Raw genomic sequence first — 18191 nt, forward strand, 5'->3', positions numbered from 1 at the left:
CAATCTCGGTCTATGTAATGAGCCGTTACACCGAAAAAGCTTTTGCCGGTAATAGATGTCCATCCGTCAATTGTGTATGATATTTTAGAATGGCATTCTTTTAATTCCATTTTTAAACTTTCTCGTAGCTCTTCAAAAAGATTTTTGACTTGTTGCCGAAGAGCAAATCTATTTGGAAGTGTAATATTCGGGTTAAGGAGATTAAAATAACTTCTCGTTTCATTGTCATCGAAAAAGGAAAATGGGAGATATTTCTTAGTTATCCAATCAACTGTAGCATTTGTAAAATGTTTACTTTTTGAAGCTCCAGACGTCCCCTAAAGTAAAGAAAATTCAATTTGCTTATTTTTACTACACTGATAATGCTGAGAGAATAATTTTTATCATAGAGAGTAGTACATATTTAAAGAAAAATTAAAAGCGTTTACTGAATAAATGAAATCTTTGCATAATCCTAATATTGCATAATAATTTACTATTATTCACATTTTTTCCAGTGGTATGTCCTTGCAACAAATTTAATGTCGAATAAAAACATATTAAGTTCAATACGAATCGCGACTTGCTTAACTATTTTCATAAGGAAAATCGAAAGACGTGCAGTGGGAAATCACTTTTATGGCTCCTGAATATTTTTTAGAAATTAAAAAGTTATTACAGTTTTGATCAAAATGTCATTTTCTTTTATAACATTTGATAATACATATAGACATTTCAAATGGATTAGGGATCGTGGTTTGTCGAAGAATTTTTCAAGAGAAAAATTGACAAGTGTATATTCTAAATTTTTAAGTTCTCATGGTTGTAATCTACATTATATTCGAATTAACTTTTTCTCTAAATAAAGGGTTAAACAAGATGCGATCCTTAATAATTTTATGTCTCTATTTTTCATTAAGTTTACTGAAAGGATATGCCATTGAATAAATTTAAAAAATCTTTCTGTTTTTTAAGAAACAGTCAATAGTTGAAAACGAGGTATCTCATGCATTTTTTTCAATTTTTCTCTTAGGTTCAAGCAAGTCTACTGTAATACTTTCGGCTAACTTCAGTGTCATTAATTAAATAATGATATGCAACACTAATAAAGCAATTATTTAGATGAGTTACAATTAAAATGTTCAAATATAAATAAAATTTTCTTTTCAGACTTATTGAAAATATACTATAGCATTTAGAAGGAATTATAAAAGCGAAAGGCATCAATGAAAAAGATATAAAATCTTAATACTGTTTATAATACCCAAATTAATTTTCTTAATACGTCCTCAATTTAAATAGAATCGTTTGGAAAAATATGTTCACTGTTACATTAAAATATCTATAATAACAATTTAATCAAATTAAAAATATTTTTTCACTTTTATTTAATCCGCGAGCACTTAAAAAGAAACATAATAATGTATTATAGTATTAATTACTTGCTTGACCTGTTTGCTTGACAAAATTATAAATACTGGATGACGATTTCGGTGGAAAAAGCTTGTGATATTCACGCTTGTGCATCGATAATAAATGCTTCTTCAATCCGGTCGTGTTCCTATTTTTCATTTGTATCTCTATTTGTTTCTTCGTTTGTTGTTCACACAATTTGCAATAACCAAACACGTTTTTATTTTTCTTAATGATTTCAAAAAATTTACCAAATTTACTTTTTGATTGAAATTGCTTAATATTATTTGTGTTATCAACTGTTTGATTACCAATATCTTTGTCACTACTGCTAGTAGATGAAACTTCCATGTTGTGCTTTTCGAATTCCGGTCAAATATATTTCACGAACCACGCAGCTTCAACCACACTATTCGAACTGATATGATCCTTGTAGCAGTCCTGAATTTATACTTACTCTATGCTTGTTTGAACTTCCGACAAATAAGACCGATCTTATTGTGGAGTTGATTGTACTGTGCCGCCAAATCAGCCGACGGAGCGGTCGCGAAAACTATAAGGAAGCTGCCGCCATTGATGCATTAACTTTCAAAACAGTAGCTTTTAAAGTGGTAGCTTTTCAATAATGCGAAGCAAAATAAGTATAACTATGATAAGTAGAACAATTATCGCATCGAGACCTTTTTTAATATAAATTAAATTATAATTATTTGATTTCATCCCATATCAGTTATAAAAATTGTAATGACAGCAAGATTCCAAGAGTCTTGCATTTTAGTCTTGTATTAGTCTTGGTCTTGCATATCAAGTCTTGGTTTTGATCTTGCTCTTGCAGATCTAGTCTTGGTCTAGGTCTTGCATAAAATTTGCACTCTTGGTATTGAGTCTTGGTCTTGTAAAATATGCAAGACCAAGACCAAGAGTACAAGACCAAGACCAATTTTGCTCATCACTAATAGCTAATTAAAATAAAATTTTAAATTTAACGCTCGTTTGAGATATACAGGTTTTTCAAAAAGTCTTTGTACCCCTAATTATTTCGAAAACTAAGCGTGTTAGGAAAAAATGTGATAAATGCTCCGTTTTATTATTTTTTTAACAATGACAAATGAGCATATTGATTTGACATTGAGAGATACACTGAAGGATACACGAAGGTCATCTTAATTTTTTTAATTTAAACACTCAATTTTTTATGGCATGTAACTGTAACTGATCTTAAGAGCTTTCCTAAACATTATATAAATGTATTATTTTATCCAGTAATTCAATAGATATTTCGAATTGAAATTACATTTAAGTAAGCGACTATGCGAGTAAACAGGTAGCATTCATGCACACTACTTCAGAAAAACCCACACCAACATACAGGTTCAACTCAAATTAACTAGTGAGAATTACTGGATGAAATAATACATTTATATAGTGTTTTGGAAAGCTCTAGAGATCAGCGAAAAAAAATGCTATACAAAATTGGATGTTTCATTTAAAAAAATTAACATACCGTTAGTTTATCCTTCAGCATATCTCTCAAGATCAAATCAATACGTTCATTGGTTAGAGATTGGAAAATAATAAAAATAAGCATTTATCAAATTTTTTTCTAACACGTTTAGTTTTTTAAATAATTAGAGGCACAAACACAGCTATACATGGTCAGCATAGGTATGATTTGGACTTCGGACAACATCAGCAATGGGAGAAGAGCGAATACTGTTAACCAACGCATCTTTACATGTTGTCCGTTTGAAGTGATACTAAGTTTATCCAAAAACTGGAAGGAAATGCAAATCCTTTTCCTAAATTAGTTTTTAATTTTTATACAATGCTTACATGTAGCCATTAATTAATCAGATTTGGTAATAAATACAAAAATGCGTTCTTCTTATAACCAATAATGAGTTCATGTATAATAAACTTATTGCTTTTTATATTAATCAGCTAACAAATGCATTTTTTATTTATTATTAAGTCCAATAAATTAATGGTTATTTACAAAAAAAATCTTCGTTATTAAAAAAAAAAATTTTAACTCTGCCAATACTCGAACCCGTGCCCGCTGCGTGTCAAAACGCCAACCTTACCGTCTGCACTACAGCGCTCACTTGGTGTACCAAAAGCAAAATAGTCTTTTAAAGACTGACTACAATTCTTTCAGTAACCCTTCATCAACGATCAAGAACTAGCTGCATTAATAATAAATTTAGTTACACAGCATTATTGCACTAAATTTATTATGGTTTTAATTTGAAGCATACATTTTGCATGAAATTAAGATAATTCAAGGGCAATCATGCAGTACACTAAATACAAAACTATTAATATACTCTATTATGATAAATTAATTAAATAATATTATAATAAATGTTACGCATGTAATCAAATAATTCATAATAGTTGAGTATATGAATAGTTTTGTGTTTAGAGTAATGCATGATTACCATTGAACTATCTTATCTTAATGCAAATTGTATGATTCAAATTAAAAACATAATAAATGTAGTGCAATAATGCTGTGTAAATAAATTTATTTATTAATTCAGCTAGTTTTTGATCGTTTATGAAGGGTTACTGAAAGAATTGTAGTCACTCTTTAAAAGACTGTTTTGCTTTTGGTATATAAGCGCTTTAGCGCAGACGGTAAGGTTGGCGTTTTGACACGCAAAGGGCTCGAGTTCGAGTCTCGGCAGAGTTTAAATTTTTTTTTTTTTTTTTTTTTTTTAATAACAAAGATTTTTTTCTTAAATAACCATTAATTTATTGGACTTAATAAAAAATGCATTTGGTAGCTGATTAATATAAAAAGCAATAAGTTTATTATACATTCACTCATTATTTGTTATAAGAAGAATGCATTTTTGATGTATTTATTAACAAATCTGATTAATTAATGGCTACATGTAAGCATTGTATAAAAATTAAAAACTAATTTAGGAAAAGGATTTGCATTTCTTTCTAGTTTTTGGGTAAACTTAGCATCACTTCAAACGGACGACATGTAAAAATGCATTGGTTAGTGCTATTCACGTTTCTTCCAAAGCCGATGTTGCCCCGAATCGAAATCACAGCTTTTCTGAGCAGGCGTAGCAGTGTTTGCGCCCCTTTCCTTCAAATTCTCGATAATGCTGCTGACTAACGGCTAACTTCATCTTTGTTGCTGAGGGCTTGATTCTGACATCTCGTTGTCACCGAATAATTTAAAAAAAGGAGATTAAAAATGCCGAATAATAACAGTAAGTAATCTAAAAACAAAGTTTTATCTTTAATGAATAATAATAAAAATAATAATTTTTAATCATTACATAGAAAATAGAAAAAGAGGGAAAAACTCTCTGAAAAACTCAAGCCAGAAATGCCAACTAAGGCGACTTCAAAGAAAGTTGCTGCAAGGACAAGGTATTATCAATTTTAAAATTTAATTGTTTCCATTAAGTATATTAAAATTGTTAATGCAAAAATTACATTAATATTAACATATAATTTTAGCTGAAGAGAAAAAAGAAGGAGAAAACAAGGAAACATTTGAAAGACCAGAGGAAATAACAGACAAGGAAGAGGTATGGAGAAAGGGAGATAGAGATAGAAGACGAATGTATATAATGATTTCTTTAATTTTTCAGAAATCTATAAATAGAAATATTGAAATTAAACCAAAAGAGGGCGAAACGTCACGCAAAAAAATAAATCAAAATGTGACAAACATTTACTATATTAATAAAGCAATTTTCAAATAATGTTGTGTTGCCAGTTTGTTTTTTATTTATTAATTCCATACATATTTAATAAGCAGAAGATAACTACAATATTCAAACCACGTATTCACAAAAGAGAGATGAGATAGGATCACTTGTCCAAAAGATGGACAGTTTAGCACTTCGTTTTATATCACGGTTGTATATTTAAAATATAATTTTTCTTTTTTAAAGATAACTGACGAAACTGAATAAATACATAATTAAGGAATCGAATACAAAATAATTCAACATAATAGAAATAATTTTAAATAGATTATAAGAAAAAAAAATTGTCAAATAACCAAAAACACCAATAGATGGACAATAGAAAATATGAAGATTCAAATTAAATTTAAAAAGTAATAAATGTATATTAATAACTAAAGATACTTTTTAAAATCAAAAGCAAAAAAAAAATGTACTTCAATAAAATTTATAAGATGATTACTACCTTCGTCCATTTATTAATCATTGTCCAACTATTAGGCATGTTACTTTACCCGTCGACTAATTAATATGATAAAAATTTAGAAAAACTAAATGACATCTCATCTTCCAATAACACTCATTTGCAGTCTGGAACATGGGTATTTTATTTTAAGAAATAGCTATAATTTGCAAGCTAAATCAATTTTTTATGTTTGGCAACCGCAGCTATATTAACGCGACAGGTCTAAAGGGAGAAGAAGCCGAAAACACAGACTTTCGAATTTTCTAACTTCACTCACTGGTCTTGTGCATCTTTGGAAATGCCTTTATTTCGTTTAGTCATCAAAGTGAAGCATGCTTGAATTTTTTCAAGAATATTCTATGTGTCCTTCATTAAGCAGCACTGACCTAAAAGAGGAATAACGCGAAAATACAGACTTTCGAATTTTCTAACTCAACTCACAGGTCTTGTGCATCTTTGGAAATGCCTTTATTTCGTTTGGCCATCAAAGCGAAGCATGCCTGAATTTTTTCAAAAATTTTCTATGTGTCCTTCACTAAGCAGCACTGACCTAAAGGAGGAAAAACGCGAATATACAAGCTTTCGAATTTTCTAACTCCACTCACAGGTCTTGTGCATCTTTGGAAATGCCTTTATTTCGTTTGGCCATCAAAGCGAAGCATGCCTGAATTTTTTCAAGAATTTTCCATGTGTCCTTCACTAAGCAGCACTGACCTAAAGGAGGGAAAACGCGAAATTGGAAGATTTCGGATTTTCTAACTCCACTCACAGGTCTTTGTGCATCTTTGGAAATGCCTTTATTTCGTTTGGCCATCAAAGTGAAGCATGCCTGAATTTTTTCAAAATTTTTCCATGTGTCCTTCACTAAGCAGCACTGACCTAAAGGATGAAAAACGCGAATATACAAGCTTTCGAATTTTCTAACTCTACTCACAGGTCTTGTGCATTTTTGGAAATGACTTTATTTCGTTTGGCCTTCAAAGTGTTGCATGCCTGAATTTTTTCAAAAATTTTCTGTGTCCTTCACTAAGCATCACTGACCTAAATTAGGAAAAACGCGAATATACAGGCTTTCGAATTTTCTAACTCCACTCACAGATCTTGTGCATTTTTGGAAATGACTTTACTTCGTTTGTCCTTCAAAGTGATGCATGCCTGAATTTTTTCAAAATTTTTCCATGTGTCCTTCACTAATCAGCACTGACCTAAAGGAGGGAAAACGCGAAATTGGAAGATTTCGGATTTTCTGCCTGCTCTCACAGGTCTTGTGCATCTTTGGAAATGCCTTTATTTCGTTTGGCCATCAAAGTGAAGCATGCCTGAATTTTTTCAACAATTTTCTATGTGTCCTTCACTAAGCAGCACTGACCTAAAGGAGGAAAAACGCGAATATACAGACTTTCGAATTTTCTAACTCCACTCACAGGTCTTGTGCATTTTTGGAAATGACTTTACTTCGTTTGGCCATCAAAGTGAAGCATGCCTGAATTTTTTCAACAATTTTCTATGTGTCCTTCACTAAGCAGCACTGACCTAAAGGAGGAAAAACGCGAATATACACACTTTCGAATTTTCTAACTCTACTCTCAGGTCTTGTGCATTTTTGGAAATGACTTTATTTCGTTTGGCCTTCAAAGTGATGCATGCCTGAATTTTCTCAAAAATTTTCTAATGTGTCCTTCACTAAGCAGCACTGACCTAAAGGAGGAAAAACGCGAATATACAGACTTTCGAATTTTCTAACTGCACTCACAGGTCTTGTTCATTTTTGGAAATGACTTTACTTCGTTTGGCCATCAAAGTGAAGCATGCCTGAATTTTTTCAACAATTTTCTATGTGTCCTTCACTAAGCAGCACTGACCTAAAGCACGGAAAACGCGAAATTGGAAGATTTCGGATTTTCTGCCTGCTCTCACAGGTCTTGTGCATCTTTGGAAATGCCTTTATTTCGTTTGGCCATCAAAGCGAAGCATGCCTGAATTTTTTCAACAATTTTCTATGTGTCCTTCACTAAGCAGCACTGACCTAAAGGAGGAAAAACGCGAATATACAGACTTTCGAATTTTCTAACTCCACTCACAGGTCTTGTGCATTTTTGGAAATGACTTTATTTCGTTTGGCCTTCAAAGTGATGCATGCCTGAATTTTCTCAAAAATTTTCTGTGTCCTTCACTAAGCAGCACTGACCTAAAGGAGGAAAAACGCGAATATACAGGCTTTCGAATTTTCTAACTCCACTCACAGGTCTTGTGCATCTTTGGAAATGCCTTTATTTCGTTTGGCCATCAAAGCGAAGCATGCCTGAATTTTTTCAAAATTTTTCCATGTATCCTTCACTAAGCAGCACTGACCTAAAGATGAAAAACGCGAATATACAAGCTTTCGAATTTTCTAACTCCACTCACAGGTCTTGTGCATTTTTGGAAATGACTTTATTTCGTTTGGCCTTCAAAGTGATGCAAGCCTGAATTTTCTCAAAAATTTTCTGTGTCCTTCACTAAGCAGCACTGACCTAAATTAGGAAAAACGCGAATATACAGGCTTTCGAATTTTCTAACTCCACTCACAGGTCTTGTGCATTTTTGGAAATGACTTTACTTCGTTTGGCCATCAAAGTGAAGCATGCCTGAATTTTTTCAACAATTTTCTATGTGTCCTTCACTAAGCAGCACTGACCTAAAGGAGGATAAACGCGAATATACAGACTTTCGAATTTTCTAACACCACTTACAGGTCTTGTGCATTTTTGGAAATGACTTTACTTCGTTTGGCCCTCAAAGTGATGCATGCCTGAATTTTTTCAAAAATTTTCTGTGTCCTTCACTAATCAGCACTGACCTAAAGCACGGAAAACGCGAAATTGGAAGATTTCGGATTTTCTGCCTGCTCTCACAGGTCTTGTGCATCTTTGGAAATGCCTTTATTTCGTTTGGCCATCAAAGCGAAGCATGCCTGAATTTTTTCAACAATTTTCTATGTGTCCTTCACTAAGCAGCACTGACCTAAAGGAGGAAAAACGCGAATATACAGACTTTCGAATTTTCTAACTGCACTCACAGGTCTTGTGCATTTTTGGAAATGACTTTATTTCGTTTGGCCTTCAAAGTGATGCATGCCTGAATTTTCTCAAAAATTTTCTGTGTCCTTCACTAAGCAGCACTGGCCTAAAGGATGAAAAACGCGAATATACAAGCTTTCGAATTTTCTAACTCCACTCACAGGTCTTGTGCATTTTTGGAAATGACTTTATTTCGTTTGGCCTTCAAAGTGATGCATGCCTGAATTTTCTCAAAAATTTTCTGTGTCCTTCACTAAGCAGCACTGACCTAAAGGAGGAAAAACGCGAATATACAGGCTTTCGAATTTTCTAACTCCACTCACAGGTCTTGTGCATTTTTGGAAATGACTTTACTTCGTTTGGCCTTCAAAGTGATACATGCCTGAATTTTTTCAAAATTTTTCCATGTGTCCTTCACTAATCGGCACTGACCTAAAGGAGGGAAAACGCGAAATTGGAAGATTTCGGATTTTCTGCCTGCTCTCACAGGTCTTGTGCATCTTTGGAAATGCCTTTATTTCGTTTGGCCATCAAAGTGAAGCATGCCTGAATTTTTTCAACAATTTTCTATGTGTCCTTCACGAAGCAGCACTGACCTAAAGAAGGATAAACGCGAATATACAGACTTTCGAATTTTCTAACTCCACTCACAGGTCTTGTGCATTTTTGGAAATGACTTTACTTCGTTTGGCCCTCAAAGTGATGCATGCCTGAATTTTTTCAAAAATTTTCTGTGTCCTTCACTAATCAGCACTGACCTAAAGCGCGGAAAACGCGAAATTGGAAGATTTCGGATTGTCTGCCTGCTCTCACAGGTCTTGTGCATCTTTAGAAATGCCTTTATTTCGTTTGGCCATCAAAGCGAAGCATGCCTGAATTTTTTCAACAATTTTCTATGTGTCCTTCACTAAGCAGCACTGACCTAAAGGAGGAAAAACGCGAATATACAGACTTTCGAATTTTCTAACTGCACTCACAGGTCTTGTGCATTTTTGGAAATGACTTTACTTTGTTTGGTCTTCAAAGTGATGCATGCCTGAATTTTTTCAAAAATTTTCTGTGTCCTTCACTAAGCAGCACTGACCTAAAGGAGGGAAAACGCGAAATTGGAAGATTTCGGATTTTCTGCCTGCTCTCACAGGTCTTGTGCATCTTTGGAAATGCCCTTATTTCGTTTGGCCATCAAAGCGAAGCATTCCTGAATTTTTTCAAAATTTTTCCATGTGTCCTTCACTAAGCAGCACTGACCTAAAGGAGTGAAAACGCGAAATTGGAAGATTTCGGATTTTCTGCCTGCTCTCACAGGTCTTGTGCATCTTTGGAAATGCCTTTATTTCATTTGGCCATCAAAGTGAAGCATGCCTGAATTTTTTCAAAATTTTTCCATGTGTCCTTCACTAATCAGCACTGACCTAAAGCAGGGAAATCGCGAAACTGGAAGATTTCGTCTTTTCTGCCTGCTCTCACAGGTCTTGTGCATCTTTGGAAATGACTTTATTTCGTTTGGCCATCAAAGTGAAGCATACCTGAATTTTTTCAACAATTTTCTATGTGTCCTTCACGAAGCAGCACTGACCTAAAGGAGGAAAAACGCGAATATACAGGCTTTCGAATTTTCTAACTCCACTCACAGGTCTTGTGCATTTTTGGAAATGACTTTACTTCGTTTGGCCTTCAAAGTGATGCATGCCTGAATTTTTTCAAAATTTTTCCATGTGTCCTTCACTAATCAGCACTGACCTAAAGGAGGGAAAACGCGAAATTGGAAGATTTCGGATTTTCTGCCTGCTCTCACAGGTCTTGTGCATCTTTGGAAATGCCTTTATTTCGTTTGGCCATCAAAGTGAAGCATGCCTGAATTTTTTCAACAATTTTCTATGTGTCCTTCACTAAGCAGCACTGACCTAAAGGAGGAAAAACGCGAATATACAGGCTTTCGAATTTTCTATCTCCACTCACAGGTCTTGTGCATTTTTGGAAATGACTTTACTTCGTTTGGCCTTCAAAGTGATGCATGCCTGAATTTTTTCAAAATTTTTCCATGTGTCCTTCACTAATCAGCACTGACCTAAAGGAGGGAAAACGCGAAATTGGAAGATTTCGGATTTTCTGCCTGCTCTCACAGGTCTTGTGCATCTTTGGAAATGCCTTTATTTCGTTTGGCCATCAAAGTGAAGCATGCCTGAATTTTTTCAACAATTTTCTATGTGTCCTTCACTAAGCAGCACTGACCTAAAGGAGGAAAAACGCGAATATACAGACTTTCGAATTTTCTAACTCCACTCACAGGTCTTGTGCATTTTTGGAAATGACTTTACTTCGTTTGGCCATCAAAGTGAAGCATGCCTGAATTTTTTCAACAATTTTCTATGTGTCCTTCACTAAGCAGCACTGACCTAAAGGAGGAAAAACGCGAATATAAACACTTTCGAATTTTCTAACTCTACTCTCAGGTCTTGTGCATTTTTGGAAATGACTTTATTTCGTTTGGCCTTCAAAGTGATGCATGCCTGAATTTTCTCAAAAATTTTCTATGTGTCCTTCACTAAGCAGCACTGACCTAAAGGAGGAAAAACGCGAATATACAGACTTTCGAATTTTCTAACTGCACTCACAGGTCTTGTGCATTTTTGGAAATGACTTTACTTCGTTTGGCCATCAAAGTGAAGCATGCCTGAATTTTTTCAACAATTTTCTATGTGTCCTTCACTAAGCAGCACTGACCTAAAGCACGGAAAACGCGAAATTGGAAGATTTCGGATTTTCTGCCTGCTCTCACAGGTCTTGTGCATCTTTGGAAATGCCTTTATTTCGTTTGGCCATCAAAGCGAAGCATGCCTGAATTTTTTCAACAATTTTCTATGTGTCCTTCACTAAGCAGCACTGACCTAAAGGAGGAAAAACGCGAATATACAGACTTTCGAATTTTCTAACTGCACTCACAGGACTTGTGCATTTTTGGAAATGACTTTACTTCGTTTGGCCTTCAAAGTGATGCATGCCTGAATTTTTTCAAAAATTTTCTGTGTCCTTCACTAAGCAGCACTGACCTAAAGGATGAAAAACGCGAATATACAAGCTTCCGAATTTTCTAACTCCACTCACAGGTCTTGTGCATTTTTGGAAATGACTTTATTTCGTTTGGCCTTCAAAGTGATGCATGCCTGAATTTTCTCAAAAATTTTCTGTGTCCTTCACTAAGCAGCACTGACCTAAAGGAGGAAAATCGCGAATATACAGGCTTTCGAATTTTCTAACTCCACTCACAGGTTTTGTGCATTTTTGGAAATGACTTTATTTCGTTTGGCCTTCAAAGTGATGCATGCCTGAATTTTCTCAAAAATTTTCTGTGTCCTTCACTAAGCAGCACTGACCTAAAGGAGGAAAAACGCGAATATACAGGCTTTCGAATTTTCTAACTCCACTCACAGGTCTTGTGCATCTTTGGAAATGCCTTTATTTCGTTTGGCCATCAAAGCGAAGCATGCCTGAATTTTTTCAAAATTTTTCCATGTGTCCTTCACTAAGCAGCACTGACCTAAAGGATGAAAAACGCGAATATACAAGCTTTCGAATTTTCTAACTCCACTCACAGGTCTTGTGCATTTTTGGAATTGACTTTATTTCGTTTGGCCTTCAAAGTGATGCATGCCTGAATTTTCTCAAAAATTTTCTGTGTCCTTCACTAAGCAGCACTGACCTAAATTAGGAAAAACGCGAATATACAGGCTTTCGAATTTTCTAACTCCACTCACAGGTCTTGTGCATTTTTGGAAATAACTTTACTTCGTTTGGCCTTCAAAGTGATGCATGCCTGAATTTTTTCAAAATTTTTCCATGTGTCCTTCACTAATCAGCACTGACCTAAAGGAGGGAAAACGCGAAATTGGAAGATTTCGGATTTTCTGCCTGCTCTCACAGGTCTTGTGCATCTTTGGAAATGCCTTTATTTCGTTTGGCCATCAAAGTGAAGCATGCCTGAATTTTTTCAACAATTTTCTATGTGTCCTTCACTAAGCAGCACTGACCTAAAGGAGGAAAAACGCGAATATACAGACTTTCGAATTTTCTAACTCCACTCACAGGTCTTGTGCATTTTTGGAAATGACTTTACTTCGTTTGGCCATCAAAGTGAAGCATGCCTGAATTTTTTCAACAATTTTCTATGTGTCCTTCACTAAGCAGCACTGACCTAAAGGAGGAAAAACGCGAATATACACACTTTCGAATTTTCTAACTCTACTCACAGGTCTTGTGCATTTTTGGAAATGACTTTATTTCGTTTGGCCTTCAAAGTGATGCATGCCTGAATTTTCTCAAAAATTTTCTATGTGTCCTTCACTAAGCAGCACTGACCTAAAGGAGGAAAAACGCGAATATACAGACTTTCGAATTTTCTAACACCACTTACAGGTCTTGTGCATTTTTGGAAATGACTTTACTTCGTTTGGCCCTCAAAGTGATGCATGCCTGAATTTTTTCAAAAATTTTCTGTGTCCTTCACTAATCAGCACTGACCTAAAGCACGGAAAACGCGAAATTGGAAGATTTCGGATTTTCTGCCTGCTCTCACAGGTCTTGTGCATCTTTGGAAATGCCTTTATTTCGTTTGGCCATCAAAGCGAAGCATGCCTGAATTTTTTCAACAATTTTCTATGTGTCCTTCACTAAGCAGCACTGACCTAAAGGAGGAAAAACGCGAATATACAGACTTTCGAATTTTCTAACTGCACTCACAGGTCTTGTGCATTTGTGGAAATGACTTTACTTCGTTTGGCCTTCAAAGTGATGCATGCCTGAATTTTTTCAAAAATTTTCTGTGTCCTTCACTAAGCAGCACTGACCTAAAGGATGAAAAACGCGAATATACAAGCTTTCGAATTTTCTAACTCCACTCACAGGTCTTGTGCATTTTTGGAAATGACTTTATTTCGTTTGGCCTTCAAAGTGATGCATGCCTGAATTTTCTCAAAAATTTTCTGTGTCCTTCACTAAGCAGCACTGACCTAAAGGAGGAAAAACGCGAATATACAGGCTTTCGAATTTTCTAACTCCACTCACAGGTCTTGTGCATTTTTGGAAATGACTTTACTTCGTTTGGCCTTCAAAGTGATGCATGCCTGAATTTTTTCAAAATTTTTCCATGTGTCCTTCACTAATCAGCACTGACCTAAAGGAGGGAAAACGCGAAATTGGAAGATTTCGGATTTTCTGCCTGCTCTCACAGGTCTTGTGCATCTTTAGAAATGCCTTTATTTCGTTTGGCCATCAAAGCGAAGCATGCCTGAATTTTTTCAACAATTTTCTATGTGTCCTTCACTAAGCAGCACTGACCTAAAGGAGGAAAAACGCGAATATACAGACTTTCGAATTTTCTAACTGCACTCACAGGTCTTGTGCATTTTTGGAAATGACTTTACTTCGTTTGGTCTTCAAAGTGATGCATGCCTGAATTTTTTCAAAAATTTTCTGTGTCCTTCACTAAGCAGCACTGACCTAAAGGAGGGAAAACGCGAAATTGGAAGATTTCGGATTTTCTGCCTGCTCTCACAGGTCTTGTGCATCTTTGGAAATGCCCTTATTTCGTTTGGCCATCAAAGCGAAGCATGCCTGAATTTTTTCAACAATTTTCTATGTGTCCTTCACTAAGCAGCACTGACCTAAAGGAGGAAAAACGCGAATATACAGACTTTCGAATTTTCTAACTGCACTCACAGGTCTTGTGCATTTTTGGAAATGACTTTACTTCGTTTGGTCTTCAAAGTGATGCATGCCTGAATTTTTTCAAAATTTTTCCATGTGTCTTTCACTAATCAGCACTGACCTAAAGGAGGGAAAACGCGAAATTGGAAGATTTCGGATTTTCTGCCTGCTCTCACAGGTCTTGTGCATCTTTAGAAATGCCTTTATTTCGTTTGGTCATCAAAGCGAAGCATGCCTGAATTTTTTCAACAATTTTCTATGTGTCCTTCACTAAGCAGCACTGACCTAAAGGAGGAAAAACGCGAATATACAGACTTTCGAATTTTCTAACTGCACTCACAGGTCTTGTGCATTTTTGGAAATAACTTTACTTCGTTTGGCCTTCAAAGTGATGCATGCCTGAATTTTTTCAAAATTTTTCCATGTGTCCTTCACTAATCAGCACTGACCTAAAGGAGGGAAAACGCGAAATTGGAAGATTTCGGATTTTCTGCCTGCTCTCACAGGTCTTGTGCATCTTTGGAAATGCCTTTATTTCGTTTGGCCATCAAAGTGAAGCATGCCTGAATTTTTTCAACAATTTTCTATGTGTCCTTCACTAAGCAGCACTGACCTAAAGGAGGAAAAACGCGAATATACAGACTTTCGAATTTTCTAACTCCACTCACAGGTCTTGTGCATTTTTGGAAATGACTTTACTTCGTTTGGCCATCAAAGTGAAGCATGCCTGAATTTTTTCAACAATTTTCTATGTGTCCTTCACTAAGCAGCACTGACCTAAAGGAGGAAAAACGCGAATATACACACTTTCGAATTTTCTAACTCTACTCACAGGTCTTGTGCATTTTTGGAAATGACTTTATTTCGTTTGGCCTTCAAAGTGATGCATGCCTGAATTTTCTCAAAAATTTTCTATGTGTCCTTCACTAAGCAGCACTGACCTAAAGGAGGAAAAACGCGAATATACAGACTTTCGAATTTTCTAACACCACTTACAGGTCTTGTGCATTTTTGGAAATGACTTTACTTCGTTTGGCCCTCAAAGTGATGCATGCCTGAATTTTTTCAAAAATTTTCTGTGTCCTTCACTAATCAGCACTGACCTAAAGCACGGAAAACGCGAAATTGGAAGATTTCGGATTTTCTGCCTGCTCTCACAGGTCTTGTGCATCTTTGGAAATGCCTTTATTTCGTTTGGCCATCAAAGCGAAGCATGCCTGAATTTTTTCAACAATTTTCTATGTGTCCTTCACTAAGCAGCACTGACCTAAAGGAGGAAAAACGCGAATATACAGACTTTCGAATTTTCTAACTGCACTCACAGGTCTTGTGCATTTGTGGAAATGACTTTACTTCGTTTGGCCTTCAAAGTGATGCATGCCTGAATTTTTTCAAAAATTTTCTGTGTCCTTCACTAAGCAGCACTGACCTAAAGGATGAAAAACGCGAATATACAAGCTTTCGAATTTTCTAACTCCACTCACAGGTCTTGTGCATTTTTGGAAATGACTTTATTTCGTTTGGCCTTCAAAGTGATGCATGCCTGAATTTTCTCAAAAATTTTCTGTGTCCTTCACTAAGCAGCACTGACCTAAAGGAGGAAAAACGCGAATATACAGGCTTTCGAATTTTCTAACTCCACTCACAGGTCTTGTGCATTTTTGGAAATGACTTTACTTCGTTTGGCCTTCAAAGTGATGCATGCCTGAATTTTTTCAAAATTTTTCCATGTGTCCTTCACTAATCAGCACTGACCTAAAGGAGGGAAAACGCGAAATTGGAAGATTTCGGATTTTCTGCCTGCTCTCACAGGTCTTGTGCATCTTTAGAAATGCCTTTATTTCGTTTGGCCATCAAAGCGAAGCATGCCTGAATTTTTTCAACAATTTTCTATGTGTCCTTCACTAAGCAGCACTGACCTAAAGGAGGAAAAACGCGAATATACAGACTTTCGAATTTTCTAACTGCACTCACAGGTCTTGTGCATTTTTGGAAATGACTTTACTTCGTTTGGTCTTCAAAGTGATGCATGCCTGAATTTTTTCAAAAATTTTCTGTGTCCTTCACTAAGCAGCACTGACCTAAAGGAGGGAAAACGCGAAATTGGAAGATTTCGGATTTTCTGCCTGCTCTCACAGGTCTTGTGCATCTTTGGAAATGCCCTTATTTCGTTTGGCCATCAAAGCGAAGCATGCCTGAATTTTTTCAACAATTTTCTATGTGTCCTTCACTAAGCAGCACTGACCTAAAGGAGGAAAAACGCGAATATACAGACTTTCGAATTTTCTAACTGCACTCACAGGTCTTGTGCATTTTTGGAAATGACTTTACTTCGTTTGGTCTTCAAAGTGATGCATGCCTGAATTTTTTCAAAATTTTTCCATGTGTCCTTCACTAATCAGCACTGACCTAAAGGAGGGAAAACGCGAAATTGGAAGATTTCGGATTTTCTGCCTGCTCTCACAGGTCTTGTGCATCTTTAGAAATGCCTTTATTTCGTTTGGTCATCAAAGCGAAGCATGCCTGAATTTTTTCAACAATTTTCTATGTGTCCTTCACTAAGCAGCACTGACCTAAAGGAGGAAAAACGCGAATATACAGACTTTCGAATTTTCTAACTGCACTCACAGGTCTTGTGCATTTTTGGAAATGACTTTACTTCGTTTGGTCTTCAAAGTGATGCATGCCTGAATTTTTTCAAAATTTTTCCATGTGTCCTTCACTAATCAGCACTGACCTAAAGGAGGGAAAACGCGAAATTGGAAGATTTCGGATTTTCTGCCTGCTCTCACAGGTCTTGTGCATCTTTAGAAATGCCTTTATTTCGTTTGGCCATCAAAGCGAAGCATGCCTGAATTTTTTCAACAATTTTCTATGTGTCCTTCACTAAGCAGCACTGACCTAAAGGAGGAAAAACGCGAATATACAGACTTTCGAATTTTCTAACTCCACTCACAGGTCTTGTGCATTTTTGGAAATGACTTTATTTCGTTTGGCCTTCAAAGTGATGCATGCCTGAATTTTCTCAAAAATTTTCTGTGTCCTTCACTAAGCAGCACTGACCTAAAGGAGGAAAAACGCGAATATACAGACTTTCGAATTTTCTAACACCACTTACAGGTCTTGTGCATTTTTGGAAATGACTTTACTTCGTTTGGCCCTCAAAGTGATGCATGCCTGAATTTTTTCAAAAATTTTCTGTGTCCTTCACTAATCAGCACTGACCTAAAGCACGGAAAACGCGAAATTGGAAGATTTCGGATTTTCTGCCTGCTCTCACAGGTCTTGTGCATCTTTGGAAATGCCTTTATTTCGTTTGGCCATCAAAGCGAAGCATGCCTGAATTTTTTCAACAATTTTCTATGTGTCCTTCACTAAGCAGCACTGACCTAAAGGAGGAAAAACGCGAATATACAGACTTTCGAATTTTCTAACTGCACTCACAGGTCTTGTGCATTTTTGGAAATGACTTTATTTCGTTTGGCCTTCAAAGTGATGCATGCCTGAATTTTCTCAAAAATTTTCTGTGTCCTTCACTAAGCAGCACTGGCCTAAAGGATGAAAAACGCGAATATACAAGCTTTCGAATTTTCTAACTCCACTCACAGGTCTTGTGCATTTTTGGAAATGACTTTATTTCGTTTGGCCTTCAAAGTGATGCATGCCTGAATTTTCTCAAAAATTTTCTGTGTCCTTCACTAAGCAGCACTGACCTAAAGGAGGAAAAACGCGAATATACAGGCTTTCGAATTTTCTAACTCCACTCACAGGTCTTGTGCATTTTTGGAAATGACTTTACTTCGTTTGGCCTTCAAAGTGATACATGCCTGAATTTTTTCAAAATTTTTCCAT

The sequence above is a fragment of the Prorops nasuta genome, unplaced genomic scaffold (assembly GCF_024137725.1).
Source record: "Prorops nasuta isolate Cenicafe-Biocafe unplaced genomic scaffold, Cenicafe_Pnas_1.2 PNAS00031, whole genome shotgun sequence".
Classification (NCBI taxonomy): domain Eukaryota; kingdom Metazoa; phylum Arthropoda; class Insecta; order Hymenoptera; family Bethylidae; genus Prorops; species Prorops nasuta.